The 20,625-nt window shown below is 51.1% G+C and overlaps 1 protein-coding gene across 1 annotated transcript in view; it reads left to right on the top strand.

Moving 5' to 3' along the window:
* Positions 1–12,011: 12,011 nt before the first annotated feature.
* Positions 12,012–20,625, top strand: part of KIF26A (kinesin family member 26A) — a 99,847-nt gene continuing 91,233 nt past the window's right edge. Inside the window, exon 1 of the mRNA XM_017807687.1 lies at positions 12,012–12,044. The gene's annotated coding sequence lies outside the window, so the exon portion shown is untranslated. The remainder of the gene's footprint in view (positions 12,045–20,625) is intronic.

Genomic DNA, 20,625 nt, shown 5'->3' with positions numbered 1-20,625 from the left:
GGCATTGGCCAGGTGTCTTCTGCAATGGGAAAGAAAAATATTGGGGGAGAGGTTCTGGCTTAGAGTCTCTACTGTTGTGGGGGAGATGTGCTCATAAGAGAGCCAAAGAGACCTTCCCTTTTTCCACAGAAGGGTCCATAACTTCAGGCCTGGCTTTCCAGAGCTTTGGCAAAGGAGATAGAGGCACTGGAGCTCAGGGTCATTTAGCCACGTGTGGTTGCCTGTTGCACTAAACAACTGCTTATTTTGCCAGTAACTGGAGCTGGTCCTGCTTTTCATTTCCTCCATGTGTGTTGACTACTGGTTTAGGATGGCCCAGAGATACATTGGTGAGCCCATAGCAGCCTCATGTACAAGTACTTGTGGCTTGAAAATGTCTGGGTCTGAGTGGGTACAGAGGGAGTGCTTTTCCAGTTTAGGGAGCCATTTGTAGTTTGAACTGTCATATTTTGCAAGAACCTGTCATCGCTTTTTGTGTCATAGGCTCTGCAGCAATGTTTTCCATGTGCAAGACTGATGCTCTCACACCCCCTTTCTGCCTTGTTTCACAGAAAACTGCATTAATTCTCCTTTTCCTTCTCAAGCTGTCAGCGCCCTGACAGTGGTTCAGGTCTTCACCCTTTCCATTCTAGGACAGAGAATAAAAAATTTACAGCCAAACTTCAGTGCAAAAGTTGAATAACTACGAAAAGAAGGTTTTTCTGAGGAAAATCACTCAATGACTTGGATGGTCTAGCCACTTGATTTTAAAACTTCCTTTGTAAAGGACCCTCATACAGGATGGGATGGGGTGAGGTGGGGAGAGAAGGAAAGAACTATTGGTTGTCAGCTGTTCGATTTGTTTATTGTGACATTGTGAGGTGAGAACTGGCTCAATGGCAGGTCTCAGGGGGTTCTGATCAGTGGCACAGAGTGTGATAATGAGTCCAGTTCTGAGCCTCTCAGTACAAGAGAGACATAGAGCTCCTAGAGTGGGTCCAGTGGAGAGCTACACTGATGACCATCTCTCTTATGAGAAAAGGCTGGGGGAGCTGGGCCTGTTCAGCCTCAAGAAGGGACAACTGAGAGGGGACCTCATCAATGTATATGAGTATCTGAAGGGAGGGTGTCAAGCCAGGTTCTTCTTGGTGGTGCCAAGTAGTAGGATGAGATGCAATAGGTGGAAACTGGAACGTGGGAACTGCCACCTGAACATGAGGAAGAACTTCTTTACTGTGTGGGTGACTGAGCACTGACACAGAAAGGCTGTGGCATCTCTTGCTGTCTGGACACAATCCCAAAAAACGTGCGCCACGGGATCCTGCCTGAGCAGGGAGGTTGGACGAGGTGGCCCTTCCAACCCAAATCACTCTGTGATTCTGCGAAATATCAGGACCTTTTCCGATGTGCAGAAGGCATGGCCACATCCCAGCAGTTGCCCACGACAGTATTCCCTGTCCCGCCCGACTCAGGTCCCTCATGTCCCGGTGCCTCTCAGCCCCGCGCCCGGTCCCGGATGGTTCCTGGCGGAGCAGCACCACCTGCCGGGAACGCCGAGCACCGACCGGCGCTGATGAAGGATGGATGAATACTCGGTGGTGTCTTTTCCCGAGTTTGTGATTCCAGCGCCTCTGGTGCGGTTCTCAGGATCACCGGTGTTTTTCAATCAAAAAGTTCTTGCTTGTTGCTGCGAGTGATACCTGCTCTGAGGATCCAGTCGGCTGATGAAATGTAATCCCACCTTCCCTGTTCTATGTCTCTTTGCTGGCAAACCAGCCCCTTTACCGTTGATATACACCATTTTCTCTTTTCAAACAAATACATTTAAAAATTGAATGTAGAAAATTGAGTCTCTCTGCTTGGTTAAAGAATTAATAAGGTGATAAGAAAGGTTGGGGCCATAAGAAAAATGCACTCAAGATCTGGCGTGGTGAAGGAAATAAAAGAGCAACTTCTCCAGTCAGAAAATGTGAGCTGAGAAGAGATACGATACGAGGCCACACCGAGCTCCCTGTAGCACATTTCCTGTCTTTGTTCCTTACAATATTTGTTCCTTCATTCTGTAGGAGGGGATGAGGGAGGGGAGAAGGCTGCACTTCCAGGGCCATGCTCGATATGTTCTCAAGTCACAAAAGCTGTAAATGCTTCTCCTGTGCGTGGCCAGCAGAGCTGATTCTTTCTGTGGCAGCTCCTTGGGTATTCTCGTGTTTGTTGTGATGCTATTTTACCTTTGATGCTATTCTACCTTTGATGAAAATATAGCTGTGTAAAACTTGATGCTTGTCCTTTTTAAACGAGTCTTTTGTCACATAGCATACTGTCCCTGAGAACACTTCCATGTGCGCCATGCTGGGGAGATGGGGAACTATTTGCTGAAGACTAGAAGCCAGTGCTGGTTTGTTCCCTTTCTCTTTGCCCTCCCTCATGCATGAAGTCTTCCCCTGGGTCCTGTTTGCTGCCCAGGGCTCTTGGAGCCCTCCGAGAGGGTTTCCCGTCCATCTGAAGTCACTCCACTGTTGAGAGGAGGAGGAAGAGGAGGGCATTTGGTTAATACCAGTTCACACCTCTGCAATGGAGTGAAGTTTGCCCGTGGCACCCCAGGGTTGGGCAGCGTGGGGCTGCTGCCTTGTTTAAGGAACAAGCGATTTTCCTTGCTTCTCACGCCGTTTGTGTGGGCTCGTTAATACCAAGCTGTCACGGGAGAGAGCAGAACAGTCCCCTGAGTTCCCGCTCCTGTGGGAGCGTCCATCACCACCTATCCCTTGCAACCCGCGGGATCCCTCTGGGGGGATGCTCCCAACGAGGAGACTAAGCCACAATACCCAGTTGCTGCCAGAATCTCTTTTTTTTTGACCTCTGCCCTTCACGTCCACTGAGGCGGAGTCGTGCGGGCATCTTCTCCCGACCCCCGTTCCCCCGCAGAGGGAGCGGCCGCTGGCGGAGGAAGGCGGCGGCGTCCCCGCCGGGCACAGGGCCGCTCTCCAAGGTGCTGAATCTCCGCCAGCCGCCTTATCCAACCAGGGGAGGGGCCACGGGATCCTCGTCCCCCCTGGCAGCACGGAAAGGGAACCAGCCTTTGGGCCCACCCCGCCGTCCCGCAAATCCTTGCCGGCGACTCTCCAGATGCGTGTCCCACATCGAGGGAAAAGGCGGTTTAACCAGGCTGGCAGAGCATGGAAAAAGTAAACGTCTCTCCTACTCTCCCCTTTAAAAACCACCCAACCAAACGTTGAAAAGGAGGCAGTTGTGGGGTTTGGTTTGTCTTTGATTTTGTTTGTTTGTTTGTTTGTTTGTTTTCCGCTCTTCCTACGGGCTGTTGCTGCTCAAATGCATCTGGGCAGCAGTCATTGGACCAGTATTAGAATCCCAGATCTACAGTGGAAGCAGAGCGCTAATATGCCTGGGTAGATTGTTTCACAGAGGAGACTGTAGCTAGGGCTGAGCATAAGAAGCTCCTAGGCAAGCAAGTGAGGGTTAAACTGGCATGATTAGGGTGACAAGAAATTAAACGGGAGACCATGGACTGCATACTGTCTCTCTTTATGACTTGCAAATTAGAATGGAAATTAAAAAGCTTGAACACAGAGATCCCCACGCCTCCCAGACACGGACAACTGAGCAAAAGATTGTCCGTAACTGTCTTTCATTAAGTGGTGTCAGGCTTTCCTTCCCCTGACCTTCACCAATTGTTTACAGGAGGGTTTTTGGTCTCCCCTTGGAGAACAGGGTCAGGAAAAGGCAAGAGACTGAGACAGAGCAGATCCGAGATCTGCTCTGAGCTGCCAAGCCCAGGCAGTGACAGGAGAACCCTTGCACTGAACTGCCTTACCCAGCCCTTCCCTACACGGCAGGTCATGATTTAGGGCCTTCTTAAGCCCCTGCTTTGCTCCAGACTTATGAGATCCTCACTGGAGCCTGAATTGCCCCAAGTGCAGACAGGACATGGTCTTGGCATGGCTAGGGGCCCCCTTACTGTGGTGGAAACTGAAAAGGGGTCCTGCAGGCTGGGCTTGACCCTTCAGGACAACAGATGTTGCAAGGAAGCATCTTTGAAATGAGCAGAGAGCAGAGCTGCAGGGTTGTGGGGAAGAATTACCCAAGTGCAGAGCTGGAGGGAGAACTACCCAGAGTCAGGATGGAGTTGGCCAGCCTGGCTCACCTGCGAGACAGAAAGGAAATCTGCCTCGGGGGCTGAATTTAACCACCCTTCTCCATGTGTCCTCTCCGTCCCTTCTGGTGCAGGCGCATCCTGCCCTCAGAGCCACTGCAGTGTCACTGAGGACCCGGCATCGTCCCTCTCGGAGCCCTCAGACTGTAACTGGCGACGGGAAGAGGGCCAGGGTCTCCTCCGAACATCCCCCCGGCCCCAGGGATGTCCCATGCGGTCGCCCTGCAGCTTCACCGGGGCACCCCCGGGTCTCTGGGGTGGCCGCATCCCCACCTGTGTGTGAACACGCGTGGGGGAAGGAGCGGGGGGAGGTGGCTGTGTTTGCGTTTCACGCTGGTTTCAACCGATACGATCGTTATTTTCTCCACAGTCTGCAAGGGCTGAAGTTTCTCTTGATGGTCTCAACTGCCCGCCCCGCAGATCAATTAAACCCAGCGTCGGCCTGATCGACATAAAGGGGAGGCCACACAGCAAACAAACAAACCAACCCAAAACAAACCGGCGCCCCCGCGGCTCCCAGGGCACCCCCCCCCTCGCCCCTCGGGCATTCCGCCGTGGAGAGCGACCGGGAACGCCCCGAAACCTGGAGCGCCCCGCGGGGAAACCAGCTCCCCCTTATCCCGCCGCAGGGAGTGGGTCCGGACGCCGCCGGAACCCCCCCGGCTCCTCCCGCCCCTCGAGCTGTCCTGGGGCTCCCCGACAGGGATGAGGCCGGGGAAAGCCGCCTTCGGGGCGGCGAGGGGGCTACCCGAGGGATCCTGCTGCCCCTCCTCCGAGGTCCGGGCCCCGCTTCTGTCGCCTCGGGGATGGCTTTGAATCGGGCCGTGCCCGCCTTCCCTGGCCGCCCTCCCAGCGCGCTCCGCCATCGCCCTCTTTAAAGAACCACTCATTTATCGTGTTTTCCTAATTATGTTTTATTTAGCTATTCATGAGCTATTTGGTGTTCCACTGACTAGGGTTATTTCTGCTCTGCTTTCCTTTCCCTCCCTCCCCCTCTTCCCTCGCTTTGATGTCCTCTTGCACATTATACAAACAAGATCAAAAGCTACTTTTACCACCTCCGCCCACCTCACACAATATTTGTTACGGGAGAAAGTGTGTTTCGGGTCAAAACGCTGCCTTGTTAGAGAGGGGNGAAAGTGTGTTTCGGGTCAAAACGCTGCCTTGTTGGGGGGGGGGGAGGATGAAGGTGAAGAACGGGAAGGGGGGACGCAACACCAAGTACATGAACTTTAAAGTGAGCCCTATTACCACGTTATTTAAAGATCTGATCATGTCAGGTATAATACTGAAGAAAAATGTTATGTCAGACAAAATGCTTATATTTTCCTGCAGTATTAATGAGAAGCTTGCCCTGGGCTATTTCCCCATCTCAGAGGGCAGCAGATGTAGAAAGTCCTTGGGGAGTAGATCTTTGAAATTTCATCAGCATTCATGGGTGACCTAGCCTTTTCAAGCACAATGATAGACATGATAAATCATCTTTGCAACGAACTCTAATTATCCTTTATTTGGCCAGGTTGCCTCTCGAAAAGCAGAAATCTAACACTTTTCCATATTGCTTCCAGATTTCAGTGAGGGTGTTAAAAGTCTTGTGCCGACCTTCTTCCCAGCTGCTGACTGTGTTGTGTGACATTAGTCCTAAACTCCTGAGTGTGCCAGAGTCAAACTACTCTATTAAGTTACACACTTGCCTGTACTGAACTAAATTTAATTCCTTTCCTCTCTTACTCAATGAAATTATGTGGCACAGTGTAAGATAGGATTAGAAGTATATCATTATAGCAATTAATACTATAATGCCTCCATGATTAGTGTGCTACATTGAATTTCATGGATTTTTGCTCACTGTTGCCTAGATTTCCCTTGGGTCCTCTAGCCCAAACCATTGTATTCTTAGTAAATTAAATGTGAAATCGCAGCAATATACTTAACAAATCCACTATCACCTGTATGGTGCATTAATAAAGGAGTCCAGTGCAACCTGTACAGCATCACCTTGCAGTCTGTGATGCACACATGGGAAGGCCATTTCCCTCGAGGAGATGGCAGCTGCCTGCCGTGTCCCTGATCTCCTGGCCAACTTTCTCTCTGCTTGCAGAGTGAGCCCAGGGGAGCAGAACTGTGGAGCCCAGCATTACTCACCCCAAAGCAGAGCACAAGTGGGATGGATTTATACTTGTGGTTTGCAGAGGGAATACCTTGGTTACTTGTGGATGGGAATGCATTGCAATGCAGTAACCTCATACCTTGCTTAGGGACTTGGATGAAATCCCCCACCCTGAGAGGTTCGAGCCTTCTCCCACCTCCCCTTGGGGAGGAAGGAGGGTGGTCTTTAAAGAGAAGCCTGTTTGAAGTGGCCCTGATGGAAATGGGGTTATTTCAGAGGAACAGTAATGGCTGTCTGGTTATCTGCAGCCAGGGCTCTGTGGCAGGGAGATAAGATATTTATTAAGAGACCCGTTCTAATGCTTGGGGATCGCTTTCAGAGGGCCCAAGAAAAATGGACTTTATCTAGTCTATTATTATGTACAGTCACCCTGTTGATGTTTTACTTTAGTTTAGACACCGTGAATAAAAGGTAATAACTTTTCCTTCAGCTTGTTTATCAGCAAGACATCTGAGGGCAGTGGGGTGGAGAGATATTTGCTTTAATAGAGGTGATTAAAGGGAGACTCCAGAACTAGGGATGAGGTTAGGGTTGCACAGGGACCCTCAGTGCCTGACACTCAGTGCTTGTTTTAGACCCAAACCTTCCCAGGGTCTTTGCCAAGAGTCAGGGAGGAGGGACAAACTGTGGTGTGGAAGGGAGACCTGGTGGGCCAGAAGTGACCTAAGGGCAGTGAAGACGTGGGCTCTTCTTGAGGCCAGAACAGAATGGTGTGAGTGCTTAAATTTGGTTGGCCTGAAGATGTGGGGGATGGAGGTAGATGCCTCAGGCCTTCTCCAAAGCAGGCAACAAGCCTCCCTGGCCTGGCCGAGTTTGTCTCTACCCTTGGATGTTTCCAAGCCGAGGTGGGAAAGACCCCAATGCATGGGAAGTGACATTTCATGCTTCTGGTTCTGGGGATGGGCACTGTTCTACCTCATGCTGAACACCTGAGCTGAGTGCCTAGGTGGTGACACTTTTTACCTGGATTGTTGTCCATACCACCATTTTGCTTGAATAGGTTTTCCTTCTGCCCTCCCCTTCACTCACTTCTTCACAATGCCTTGATAATGTGATGCCTTTCAAGCCCGGGGATGTTCTGGGGCAGGGGAATGTTCTCTTGTGCGGCAGAGGGTGGTGGAAGACTTTGAATGCATAGTGGTGCACAGCAAGACAGGAGGCTGGGACAGGGTTGTTGGGGAGTGAGAGGATGAGTCTGTGCAAGGTGTTACAGGGAGTGAGTCCCTGCAGACACCATTCCTGGGTGGGTTCAGGGACCAGGTAACACATTAGCACATCTCTGGTCTGATTTGTACATCAGGAAGGGATGCAATGAGGAGCCAAACAAATCCTTGCACATTTGCTGTAAGCATCTCACCATTCTCATCCCCCTGTGCTCCCTCCAGCACTGCTTCTGTGCCTGCCAGTGACATCTGTGTACCTCCATCCTACAGAGACACTCATTAACCCACTTCCTTCGTCTAACACAGGATCATCATTAGCTGGAATCCCAGAACAGACAACCCAGTAAATTCAGAGTAAAGATAAGCTACGATGTCCTTTCATGGCCATAGAGACTTAGGACATCTCTCTTCCCTCTATTCTTTCTCTCTTCTCACTTCCTCTAGTTACTTTTCCATTGTCCCTCCCTCCCTCTCTTCCCTTCCTCCATTCCTCTTCCCTTTCCTCATCTCTATCCTTCCTTTCCTCCTTCCCTCCCTCCTCCCCGAAACACCCACCATCTCGCAGTTCACCCCCGGACCTCAGCCCTGCCCAGGACGCAGTTGCGGGTGGGAGGAGCGGGACCCCCGCCCCCCGCCCAGCAGCACCCGGTGTCCGGGCGGGGCTGCCCCGCGGAGCCGGGCTAAACAGATTATTCAACAACCTTTCACTGCAGGCGATATGAAGCTGGATAATGCTTTTGTCAGGGCGGGATTATTTGTCTAACGGGAAAGAACTCGGGAAGGGATTAGCGCTTTGCTCAGAGCCCCCTCCCCGCTTCTCCGGGGAGCCTCAGTCATCCCGCCCGCCCCGACGGGACGGGCCACGCCTTGACGGAGACCCCCGATCCAAGGGCTCTGCCCCGGCCCCCAGGCTGGGACACGCGGCGGAGGGGGCGGCTGGAGAGGTAGCCTGCAGTGAGGGCTGCCTGCTCCGGGGAGCCGTCGGGTACCCGTGTCTCGACCCCTCGATGAGGAAGAGCTCGCTCCGTCCTGGCGTCTGCACCCACTACACGTAAAATTAAGCACAGGGGAGAAAAGAGGGGGAAGTTTTTTTTGGACGAGTGAAAGAGTGAAAGGCCGGATACCTTCCGGAAAGTGCTTTACCTCTGCTGCTCCCTCAGGCTTTCCTTTTTTTCACCTTCCCCTCTCCTTTTTTTTTTTTTTTTTCCCCCGTGTCTATCTTCCCTCCTAAACTGACTTCACTGGTAGCTTTTTCCTCCTTGCGCTCACCCCGGAGGAGGAGGAGAAGGAGGAGGGAAAAAACAACCCACCAACCCAGCCACTAAACCCACCCAGCAGTGGATGGGGGAAGGCAGGAGGCTCGCAGTGCGGGTTCCTGGCCAGCGGGCGGTGGGAGCCCCCTCGCTCGGCGAGCTGATGGCCGGCGGCGGGGGATCAGGGCGCTGCCGGCCCCGCGCACCCAGCGCAGCGGCGGCCCCGGCCGCGGTCCCGGCGCCGGTGGGGCGCTGAGGGGTCCGCGCCCGCGCTCGCTCGTCAGGCAAGGTGCGCTGAGGGGGATAAAACGGGAGGGAGAGAGGTGGAGAGCGGCAGAGAGAGGCAGGGAGGCTGGTGGGTCTGCCCGGCTGCTGGCTACCTCACCGGGCGGTGCATCCTGGCAGATGACGGAGTAACTCACCCGCGCCTGGCTTTTTTTTTTCCCTTTTTTCCCCCCCTTCTTTTTTTTTAAGGGGTGGGAGGTGTTTGTATTTTATCCTTTTTTTTTCTTTTTTTTTTTTTCCTCCCTCTGTGTGCTTGTGTGTATACAAATACATCGCCTCCGCTCAGGGAGCCGGATATTTCCAATCCCAAACTATGGCTTTTCAAAAATCGCCCGATGCCTCCAATGCCACGAGGAAAAACCCCAGCCTCTTGGAAATAGGAGCCTTGTGTTTGGATTCGGAGATCATCTTCGGCTTCACCAGCCACCTCCTGCGGAGGAAAGCCAAGGTAAGGAGACCTTGCCTCGGTCCCAGGGAGCTGCGGCCCGGGAGAGGGTCGTGGGGTCGTGCTGCCTGCCCTGTTCTTGGCCGGCTCACGGGAAGGGGATGAGCAAACTTGGCGGTGCGAAGTTGCAGGCGGCGGTGCCGGGCACGTTTCAGCACCACGAACAGTCCTGGCGGCTCCGCGCACCGGTGCGGGGGGACCGCGCTGCCGGCCCGCTCCCGGGGCTCCCCGCGGACACTGCGGCGCCTGATGTGACCCCAGTTTCAGATGGGAAGTGGGGGCACTGCGTCCCGCTATTTCCAGGAGGGTTTTTTTTATTAAGAAAAGGAGGTGGCTCAGCCTCGCAGCACGGCTCAGCCCAGCGCCGGTCGGGGAGCCCACCCCTTTACCCCCCGCCCCGTCCAACCCGAGACTCGGAGCCGCGGGAGGGTTTTGCAGCCGTTGTTTGGGCACAGGAAATTTCGGAGCAAGTTCCCATAGACCAGCATTGCTCCGAGCAGGCGGGAGAAGGGAGTCGGGGCGCACTGCCGGGGTGCTTGTGTCTGTGTCAGTCCCGCTTCCCCAAGAGGAGCTCACGGCACCCCCGGGCAACAGCTCGCGCCCCCGTCTTCTGCTCCCCATCCAAACTTTTTTAGGGAGGTCCGGACGGGCGGGGGGCAGCATCCGTAGTGGATGGGGGGCTCTGCCCGCGGTGCCAGGGCACGTACCCTTGGGCATAGCGGGGGAGGGGTGGGTGGTCGTGGGGGTAAAGCGCTTCACACACGTGCTCTGGAGAGCCAGAAAAGTTTAAGCGGCGGTGAAGGGCGCTTCTTGGGGAGGATTATTCCCCCCCCCCCGTATATATATATGCATTTCCCCACTCTTTGTGCTCGGCGCTTCTCACTCTGCCGCAGACCCTACCCCGCAGTTCAGTGCCAGCAGCGGCCACTCACGAGTGGGGAAAGGGCCGAGGAGCTGCGCTGGCATCGCCGGGGGAAGCCGCCGCCGTCACCCGGTGCGGCCCCGCGGGGCTCCATCTCCGTGTCCATCTCCGTTCTTGTCCCGGGCGGGACCGGAGGCTCCGCTGTGCGGCCGCGCGGTGCCGGCAGGTGGCACTCTGGTCACAGGGACGGTGCTGAGCCCCGCGGGTCCGGGCACGTCCCGGCCCGGCCACCGGGACCGGCACTGGGGGGGTGTCGTGACAGACAGCGGCGAGTATTCCTCTCTCGGGGAAAAAAAAATGCTAAAAAAGGAGAAAAGTGCTAAATATATGAGCCGGAGCGGCAGCCAAGTAGACAACTAGCTGCGGGAACGTTAATTTCTCCATCTGCCAGGTCAATTTTCGCGTGTAGGAGCATCCCGTCGCGCCCGCCGAGCGGCTGGGGAGCAGGCTCCGCGGGGGCTGTGCCCCGCGGCACTGCGCATCTGCCCGCAGAGGGGGGGTACCGCACCCCAACCCGCGCAGGAGAGCAGCAGCCGCGGGGCGGAGCGGGGAAAACGCTCCCCGGCCAGACCCTCGGCCCCCGCTGGCGGCTGGTCCGCACCCACAGCACCGCTTTCGTGTCCCCGCGCTCCGCAGCGGGACCCGCACACCCTGCCCGGCCCTTTTTTGCGCACTCTTGAGGAACTTGGGTGTTGGAGTGTGAAGAGGGCAACAACTTATGTCACACCGGTTTTGGGACTATCTCGTAGGGTCACTACGAAATGGTATCTTTTTCTCCCCGCCGCTATCCCAAACCTAAACCCAAATCCCAGCCCGCCCCGCTTACCCCCCCCCCCCCCCCCCCCCCCCCCCCAGCCCAGCCCAGCCCCTCCTCCCTTGCCCTCCGAGCACTTTTCCAGCTTTTTTGCCGACGTGCTCCCGTGCTCTGGGTCCTTCCCCGTGCTGCCGTGGGGAGTTCACTCCGCCTCCCTCTCCCATCCCAAACTTCACTCCCGTCTCGACATGGGAGGCAACATCACCTAGAGCGACCGAGCGGGCGGCGGGGAACCGGCGCGATCACTGTTGGCACCCCCGACCCCCGCCCGGCCATGGGCGCCCCGGGCCGGCCGCGCCGCCGGGCACCGCGCCGCCCGCATTAGCGCAGCGGGGCGCGGGGCAGGGGAGCATCCCCCGCTACCATGATCGCGGCCGCCGGCAGGAAGGGTCTGGGACCTGAGCCCCGGGCGCCGGGGGTAAGTTGTGACAACACTGCTCCCCGCAGCTGACCTTTTTTTTTTTTTTTAATTTATTTTTCCTTGTTTTTCCTTCACCCCCTTTTTCCTTTTTTTTTTTTTTTTTTTTTTTTTTTTCCCGCGAGGTGGGTGGGGGGAGCCGCGTTGCCTCCGCGTCCCGCGTTGCTGAGCTGTGCTGTCTCCGCAGGTGGCGGAGGGGAGCGCGGCGCGGGAGCTCTCCCCGAGGAAGAGGCCGGGGGCCGAGGAGGAGCGCTGCGCCAGCCGCCCGCCGCCCGAGGGCGCGGGGGCCGCCGCGGGGGCCGAGCAGCGGCCGCTGGAGCGGGCGGCGGCCGGGGGCTGGTGCCGGAGCTGCCAGGCGCAGCTGGCCGAGCTGAGGAGACAGGCGGCCCGGCTCGCCGCCGGCGGCTGCCCGCCCAACGCCCCGCCGGTAAGTCCGCCGGGGGTCGCGGATGGTGCGGGACCCGCGGGAGCCTGGCCCTGGTCCGGCCCGGGGTCAGAGGTACGTCCCTATGGATTTGGGAGGGGAGCGTGACGGCAAAGCGGGTGATTTCCAACCCAGGACGGTTCTTCAGAAGTTCAAGGATTTCCCGTCCCGGACTTTGTCAAAAAGCGAAACTGTGCGGCTGGGCTCTCGCTGACTGCCAGAAACAGTTAAAAATAAAATAGGGAGTTTGGGAAGCGGAGGGAGAGAGCCGAGGAGCGGCTGTGCGAGAGCCGTTCGGGACGCGCCCTCGGAGCCGCCTCGGAGCCCGGGGGAGCTCCTCGTACCGCTCCGCAGGACCCTGTGCCGCCCAGCCCTGCTGACACCGCCCCGGGGATGCCGGCTCGGTGCTGCGACTGGGCTTTGCCTTCATCCTTCCTAAGAGGAGCTGCCGGTGGCAGCGGTTCAGCTCCTCCTTCCGAGGAGCCCATAAAGTGCAGCTGAGAATCACGCACTCGTGGTTGTGGCTCTGGAGGAAACTTTGAGTGGGATGATTTTGCTGTGCTTTCACCCTCTGAGTGCTTGAATGTGCCTGCCTGGCTTATGGGCTCACTCCTGTCCTTAGTGTCCCTCGCGCAAGCACTGGCTGTGTCATTTCCCTTCAGTTTGTGCTCCACGATGGTATTTCATATCTGGTAGGGAATGGAGAAAGTGCACGAGGGTGCCAGAGATTTCTTCTAACACAGGTGCAGCTTCATTTGTATGTATTGTAACTGTCTGCACAGTTTTTCCTTTCTGAGTTTGTTTTCTGTATATCAAAGGCCTTTATTATCCTTGTCCTTTTCCTTCAGTCAGAACAGGTGAAGCAAAGCTTTTGAAAGGTGGTACAGGTGAAAAAATAGAGTCTTGTCTAGACATCTGAAGAGATCATGTGGACTAGCTGATGGGGCAAAATGCAACAGAAGACCCTGAGATTCTGTTTCAGGACACACAAAACGTGTGTTGGGGTTTTGATAACATTTGGAAGTAATGTATTGTTTTCTAAACAATGCTTATCTGGATGTTTGCAAGAATGGGGGGGAGGGTCTGAAGAGGAAGCCAAACCCTACTGACCTTCGTTTTCATTCAAAGAGTTCCTGTATGATCTACAGAATTCCCATTGAATCTAAATATAGTTTTGTTTGGAAGTGCATTGTGGAGCAGCGTCCGAATGCATGGTGAGGTTTGCATTTTCAGGCAGGATCCAAAACCCTTTGAAATCAACAGGAGTCTCCCTATTGACTTGCCGGGTTTGGAGTGGGCTCTTATTTCTGTGGTGTAAAAGGTCATGTATCTTATATCACTGGATTCAGGACTGCTGGACCTTTTGTTTTCTGGATTGCTGCAAGTGGTGGAAAGAAGTTTAATTTCCCTTGTGAAGTGCCTGCAATAGGCTGCTTCAGTGAGGAGCACAGAAAGCCCTGTTCCCATTGCTGGGGTGGGACTGCCATAAAGAATTGTGTTCTATCTGGGAGTGGATCTCTGCCATGGGAAAAAAAAAGTTGCCAGTGCAGGAGAGTCTGGGGCCCTCGGCCAGGTGTTCAGATGAGGAGACCTGTGAGCAAAGGCCTGTTTGTGTGGTCTCCTTCCTGCAAGTCTCAGGGGACTTCCCTGATAAGCACTTGATGATGGGTAAATTGATCCCCTTTTTCTGCAGGGTTTCAAAGCATGCCTAGGAACGTAATAAAATAGTAGTCATCACAGTGTCAGAACCTCGACAGACCTGAGCACAAAGTAACAGATACCTGGAGTTTACTCATTGTGTAGCATACAGTAGTGTTTGATGTTTGAAATTTTTTAAAAGCTACATTCTCTGACGCTTGTGTGACCTGCAGCCTAATTGCAAGCTCAGACCCCCCCCTAACCCTGGTGTAGTGAGCAGCTCCTCAGGAAGGAAGATGCAATAAACAGTCGTACTTACTGCCTTCTGAGCGTGAAGTAGGTTAGCAGGAGATAACAGTCAGGGGTTTGGCTACTCAGCTGCTGTGAATTGGCCTTGCAGTGGGAATCTGATGCAATATGCTGGCAGGGTGAGCACTGTGTAATGTTTGTGCCAGAAAGGCAGCTTGCTCGATTTCCACCCCCCTCCCTTTCTTGTTTAATTATATAACAAGACATCTGAAAAAGCAGCTTCTCTTTTACAGAGTTTCATGCCCATACAATGCAAGTCCAAAGTTTCTTGTAAGCTCTTCTGATGCACTGTCAAACTAAGCAACTACTGGATGAGTAAACACCAGAAGGGTACTGCTTGGAGCATGCTGCTCTCAAAGGATTTACCTCCTTTGCCATAATAATTAAGAGATCTTTCAGCACAGATTCAGAAAGATTTCCACACCTGGTTGAAAACCCTTTGGAAAGGTGGGTGGGTGCCTCAGAGATGAAAGAAGGGCTAGTTTCCTGCTGTTGATATCTTTCCTGATGAAAGAGAGGAGGTGTATTCTCATGCGTGGGGCAGCTGACAAGGGATTGAATTCACATTAGAATAAAAAGCCAACATACTGTTTGCAGTCTGCAGGGATAACAAATCTAATTGCTTGAGAGGGCTATGATTCATACAGTTTATGTGTTGCTGTCCTTTCAATTAGACGTATTTAAAGTATATAAATAATTTAAAGTTTCGGTGCTCAGATGATGTGCATTGATTACAGAATACTGTCAGTTGTTTGTGTCTCTTCAAAGTCCTCCAAATCTCTGTGGACAGCTGATAAAAAGATACACCTCTTTGCTTATGTTAAAATTCTTTTAACAGTCTCCCAAGTACAAGATTTATTGCACCCTACACTCTCAATTCCCTTCATTTTACTGCTGCTGCCTTTACAGTTTGCCACCACAGTGAGGCCTGTATGTGAATCAAAACGTGATTTTCATCAAGCGTGAATGGAAATGAGCAAAGTTTAATTTGAAATTATTCCAGATTAGCATTTTGGTATTGCAGTATCAGCATCAGTTGTCAGGTCATGTACTGAACTAATGGAGGGAAAAACAAGGTGCCTTGGTTTATCCCTAATTAAAAGTTTTGCAGGCTGTGTCCCTGGGGAGTTGGTAATGGGATACAGGATCTCCTACTGCCAGAGTTCTGGCTGGAGTGGAGAGCAGGTTGCTGTGCCTGGAAGCTGTTGCTGTTGGCAGCTGTGGGACAATCCACGGAAAATGAGTTGGTGGTCTGTGTCTCACTCCCAGTTGGCAAATAGCCTTGTCACAAAACCACCACAACAATTACCGCTAATTGGCATCACTGTTGGCAGTTTCACAGGAGAGGCTAAGGATTGAATGGGATGTAGATTAAATTAGTAATAATAATACTTAGCACCTAAAATCTTCACAGTGCTTCACAAATGTTAATTAGTCAATTTGTGTGATGCCCCTGTTAGGTAAAACCCAAACATGCTGTTTCAAAAGACCTGTATGTCCGAGCAAGGTGTGTGTCTCCAAAAGGAAGGGGACAGGCAGGGACTGTTCAACATGAGGGATGTGCTCCTGTGGCTGCACTGCTGGAAGTGAACTCTGTGCTGCCTCTGGTGAAGGCAATAGCCTTAAGGATATACAGCTACTGTAAAATGATTTTATCTAATCCCTTTTGAGAAGAGGAAGAAAGCTCTCATGGTGTGAGGAATGCACACATGGATGCAACTACATCCACAGAAGGGTTTCATCCTGGTGTGAATACTTTGGTTATAGAAAAGTAATAATTGTACCAGCTACACTGGAATAAAAGAATTTTTTTATCAGTACTGAAAGGAGGCCAAGACCAGTGGATATTTGGAAGTGATTAGCTTCGTTCTCAAAGCCTAGCCATGATGATGATGATTAGCTTTGATGGTTGTGTTTCTCTGAACCCAGGGATTCAGACACCCTTGTCCCCATCCCTTGTCCTCATTCCCAACTCTGCCAATCTGAGTTTATATTGTACCTAATGCCAGTGGAGGTGGGTGTCAGAGGCAACATTAAGTGGGGCAGAAACATTCATATTTTATTGTAGCTTAGGTTCAGGAAATTCTTGCTGTCTTAGTTTTTAAGAGCTTCTCTTCCCAATTTTGTTGTTTTGTTTTTTCTTTTTGTCCCCATTGCATTCTCTGCACTGCAAGTTACATGAGATACAACCACTGGATGGCTTCCAAGGGCCTGAAGGACAAAGAAGTGAGTGTGGCTCTTTGCTGCTGGTGGGGTTTGCAATGTTTCTTCTCCAATACCTAAAAACCCCTGTATTCCCAGTTGCCCAGGTGAACTGTGGCTGGATACAAAGGAGCATGCTGCCAGCCCTGGTCTGCGGGGAGTCTCAGTGACCAGGACAGGTCATGCCTTGGTTGCTAATGAATCATTTTAGAGAGCTAAGCAAGTCTTAGCCTGCTATATCCTAGTCAAGGCTCAGTGTTACACCAGCCAGAGTTTGAGGAAACCCAGCTTCTCCAGGAAAGAAAAAGGAAGGACAGCTGCGGCTTTAGACATGCTGTTTATATGGATGTGCCTTAACTGTGCAAATGCTGGATGGAACTCCCATCACTCCTTCTAATCAAAGTGATGGTCTCTTGGTGGAACACCTGTATGTGCTGCTGATTGCATCACCCGAAGGGGAGATCAAGAACAAAGTTTTGGGAGGGGCATACTCTTTCCTGTGGGTTTCTCCTGTGTGCTAAATAACCCCCACCTTTCCATGAGCAGCTGAAAGAGGGTTTGGTAGGATGAATGTTCACTGCATTTGTTTTCCCCATCCTTCTGCATTAATCCCAACTGTGCCCTCCTTGTCCCAGAAGACTCCATCTTCTCTGCAGCTGCACAGCCACAGTCTGATTGATAGTAAGATAGTACTTAGACATCTGTCTTCTGCCAAACAACTAACAACATGTGGGTCCTGCCCAGTTTCTCTCAATGCCAGTTTGTGGAAGTTGTAGGAACTTGCTCTGAGCCTTCTACCTCAATTTCAGGTCATTTGACAGGTTCAAAAGCTGTTAAGAAGGGCTGGCAGCAAGGAGGATGGAAGGGAGGGCAATGAATCTGTTCTTATTGCTTTGGAAAACCAGGCCAAGGGGACAGGCATTGAATTGAAGACTGTGGTCTTAATGTGTGAGAGTTAGGTATGCTTTGTTATACCCGCTGTAGCCACTGTGATGCCATGGTATCAGCAGGAGTAGTGCCAAGGAGAGCTTGTGTGATCCCTGGCTGCCAGTACCTGTCTCCTCACTGTGGTGTGCACTGTTGGATGCTCCAGAAACCTGTGCTGCATGTGGGCCCGGGAGAGGGCTCTATGTCCTCACCATTTGTCTGCAGGCTTATGCTTCCCTAAAAGAGCAAGGATTCAGAGCATATGGGGACTTCTTGCAGCATTTGATGTGCACGGGAACTAGGTCTGAGCTTTTGGAAGCAAACTCTTCCTTCACTGAGTTTTCCTTCCTGTGCCCATTATTTTCTATTAATGTATTACTATTGGGTGGCATGGTCACCTGGAATTTTGAAGTCACGATGGTGAGACTGCTGGGTCTTGGATAAGTTTGGGGTCCTTTTACTTAGGGGCTCCTTTTATTTTCATGGGATATCTTTCTGCAACTGGGTTGATACAGATAAGGGGAATTGAGTGGGAGAGCTACCTTTTACAGATTGCTCTCTAGAGGAATCCAATTTTCACGGCTCTTTACAAGCACTAAATGCACCTCAAAATATTCTACATTTAACATTTAAAAAATGTGCAAGTGGAAAAGTAATGTCTTAGTTAATAAATATGAAACTACAGGGCATTTTTTTTAAGATGCACACTTAATATTTAATTTTGTGAGAGAGACTCTTGCAGAGACTTGGCTTCAGGAGTGGAGTGCTTCAGGCAATGATCTCAGATGTGGATTTCAGGTACGTGTGCAGTCTAATAACAGGGTTAGTGACAGCACAGTGTCAGATGTGTTGACACGAGCAGTTCCCTTGTTTCAGTCAGTGCAGTAGTCCCTGTGTGATATGATAGGCTGTGGAAACTAATTGTAATGAGTTTGTTTTAGACATTTAGGATTTTCAAGCATGCCCTTTTAAAATACAGGTGAGTGGGATTATCTTGCAGTTCAGAAGCTGGAGGCAAGAGACCAAGAGACCTTCTCACTAGGGGAATAGGGGATTGGACAATTAGCTGAAGATACTGTGGTCTCCTGGGTAGCTGAGGGTAATTAGTATTGCTCTGGCTCTTTCTCTGGCTAATTCCTTCAGCACCCTGCCCTATTAGGAAAAAGGGAGGAAACACATATACCATTTCAAAATCCCAGGGGGTGGAAAAGAGCATCTGCTCCTAAAGTCTGAGGTTACTTTGAACCTGTTGAAATATGTAGTAGCTGCTTTATTGTTTTTGCCAAGGGTTTCCACCTACAGTGATCCCAACCTCTGACTTGTTAACAGTGAGGTTGTTGGAGGCAGTAGTCATCCTGCTCTTCCCTGGCTCACAGCACCTGATAGTGGCTGCTGCTCTGGACTTGGCACTGTAGGGTATAAGAGTGGGAATGACTGAAATCAGTTTTTTTTTCCCAAGACCAAGCTCACCTGCCATATTGACAGTTGCTGTGTCTCCTGCTGCTCAGGTACCCCACTATGGCTGCCCTCTGTGGGCCTGAGTTGTACTTCTCACAGTGACAATGCTGATGTAGAGAAAAGCTAATTAGTCTCTGGGTTTTCAGCTGGCAGATGAACATTTTTTTTTGTGAAAAGCGAGCAGAGATTTTGCTTCACCCTGGTTAGATGAGGAGAATCTATCTGGAAGCATGTTCTTGACTTATGGAAGATATTTCCATGCCAGTGCTGTTGCCTTTCTCAAGATTGGATTACTTTCAGGAACTACATCTATTTGGATATTGCTCATATTGTGTATGGCCAGGCAACTGTCCAGTTGGGAGTATTGTATCTGCTTTTTATTATTTACTGCTTTTTATTATTTAATGGAATTTAATTTGTCTGGATTTGTCTCCTTGTCCTCTGACTTCAGACCTGCAGCACTGGAATAACTGTTTTGTATTTGCGTGTCCAATATATCCCCAAATGGAAGACACCATCAGGAAGGTGGGAGTCTTATCTGTTGCTGGCTATGCTTGTGATCAGGAGCTGTCTGACTTCTCGAATGAGTGTCTACTAATTTTGTACAGATGAGTGGTTTATGGGAGAAAGCTTGCGCCTTATTTCCATAAGAATCATGCTTCCTGCTCCCTCTATTAACTGGAGGAATTGTGTCCCATTGCAGGGATGTAAGACCTGAGTTAATCCCTAGATCTGTCACTGACTTTGTGAATTTGGGCAAACTGCTTAATAATCTTGTGCTTAGTTTCTCCTTTGCTCAGCAAAGAGAAAATGCTTCCATCTTTTTTCCATTTCCAGTAAAAACATTTTTTTTTTATGGTGGAGACTCTTTTCCTTGTATAGGATTGAGCCCCATCAACTGCTGTTCTTAATAGAGCTGATTACTCCTATAATACGTATAATAAGGAAGAATATATAACATAGGGACACAGAAATCAGGAGGCTCTGTGACTGGCAAATGAACTTTAAGGTTGGATGTAGGCGAGGGGGTTCTGGGACTGGGGTCACTGCAACAGCAGAAACAGCAAACAAAGCCAGGGACTTCAGATAAACCACGAAGACAGTAACAGGTAGTCCTGGAAATATGCCACTTCGCCAGGAGGGGAGTGGTGAGGCTGTGGGAGGGGTCTGAAGATGCTGTGGTGTGTGTCCAGTTGGAGCTTTATTAAGTAGCAGGTATCAGATCAGCTCAGGTAGCAAGGATTAGAACTGTGCTGATGGTATCTAAAAAGGGTGTATCTGTGTACTGTGGTGTGCCTCCCTGTGATGAAACTGGAAAGCTGCCTTGTGGAAATATGGTGTGGCCTTGTAAACTGAAAACTCTTCAGTGGCTTCAGTCCCTAATATTGCTGTTGAAGTTTATGCCAAAGTGTATTACTTACCAGTTTTTAATTAAAAACATTTTATTTTTAAGTGGAAAGAAAGGTAAATTTTATAGGGGAACATAAGAACAGAGCTTCAAATTGTTATTTCAATCATTTAGAATATGGTGGGAATATGTCACTTTGCAGGAGTAATGTGTTCTTCTCTAGGATAAATTAAAGTGAATGTAAACCTTTGGTGTATAGTTCTTTGGACTGAATTCTTTGCTTTGAAGTTGTGTGAACTTTTAAGATGTAGCTGGCAGATGTTCATTTTCATGCTGGAGAAAGAATGTTTAGTGTAAATATATCCACCTATTTTAGGCAGCATAATGCCATTGTTGCGTGTTTGTTTTATCTCTGAGAATCTGACTGCTCTATACATCATTCTAAAGTGCAGTGAATCAGTGAAATCTCAGCACTTGCTCACAAAAAGAGGCTTAGGTGAGTACAACTATCCTTCTTTGAGTCAAGTCTTAAAATTCTTCTTTGATCAGCGTTCCTGGAGTTTGGCAAGCCGCTCCAAGTTTTGGCTGGGGCTGGGCTGGCGTTACCATGTGTCAATACCTGTGCAGGATTGGTTGGACTGGACAGCTGTGGGGAAATGATCAGTTTTCGTTTAGCTCTTATCAGATCTTCCCTGGATGTTG

This window comes from Lepidothrix coronata, unplaced genomic scaffold (assembly GCF_001604755.1).
Source record: "Lepidothrix coronata isolate B3197 unplaced genomic scaffold, Lepidothrix_coronata-1.0 Scaffold19, whole genome shotgun sequence".
NCBI lineage: Eukaryota > Metazoa > Chordata > Aves > Passeriformes > Pipridae > Lepidothrix > Lepidothrix coronata.
The sequence above is the reverse complement of the archived record's forward strand: the minus strand, read 5'-3'. Positions and strand labels throughout refer to the sequence as shown.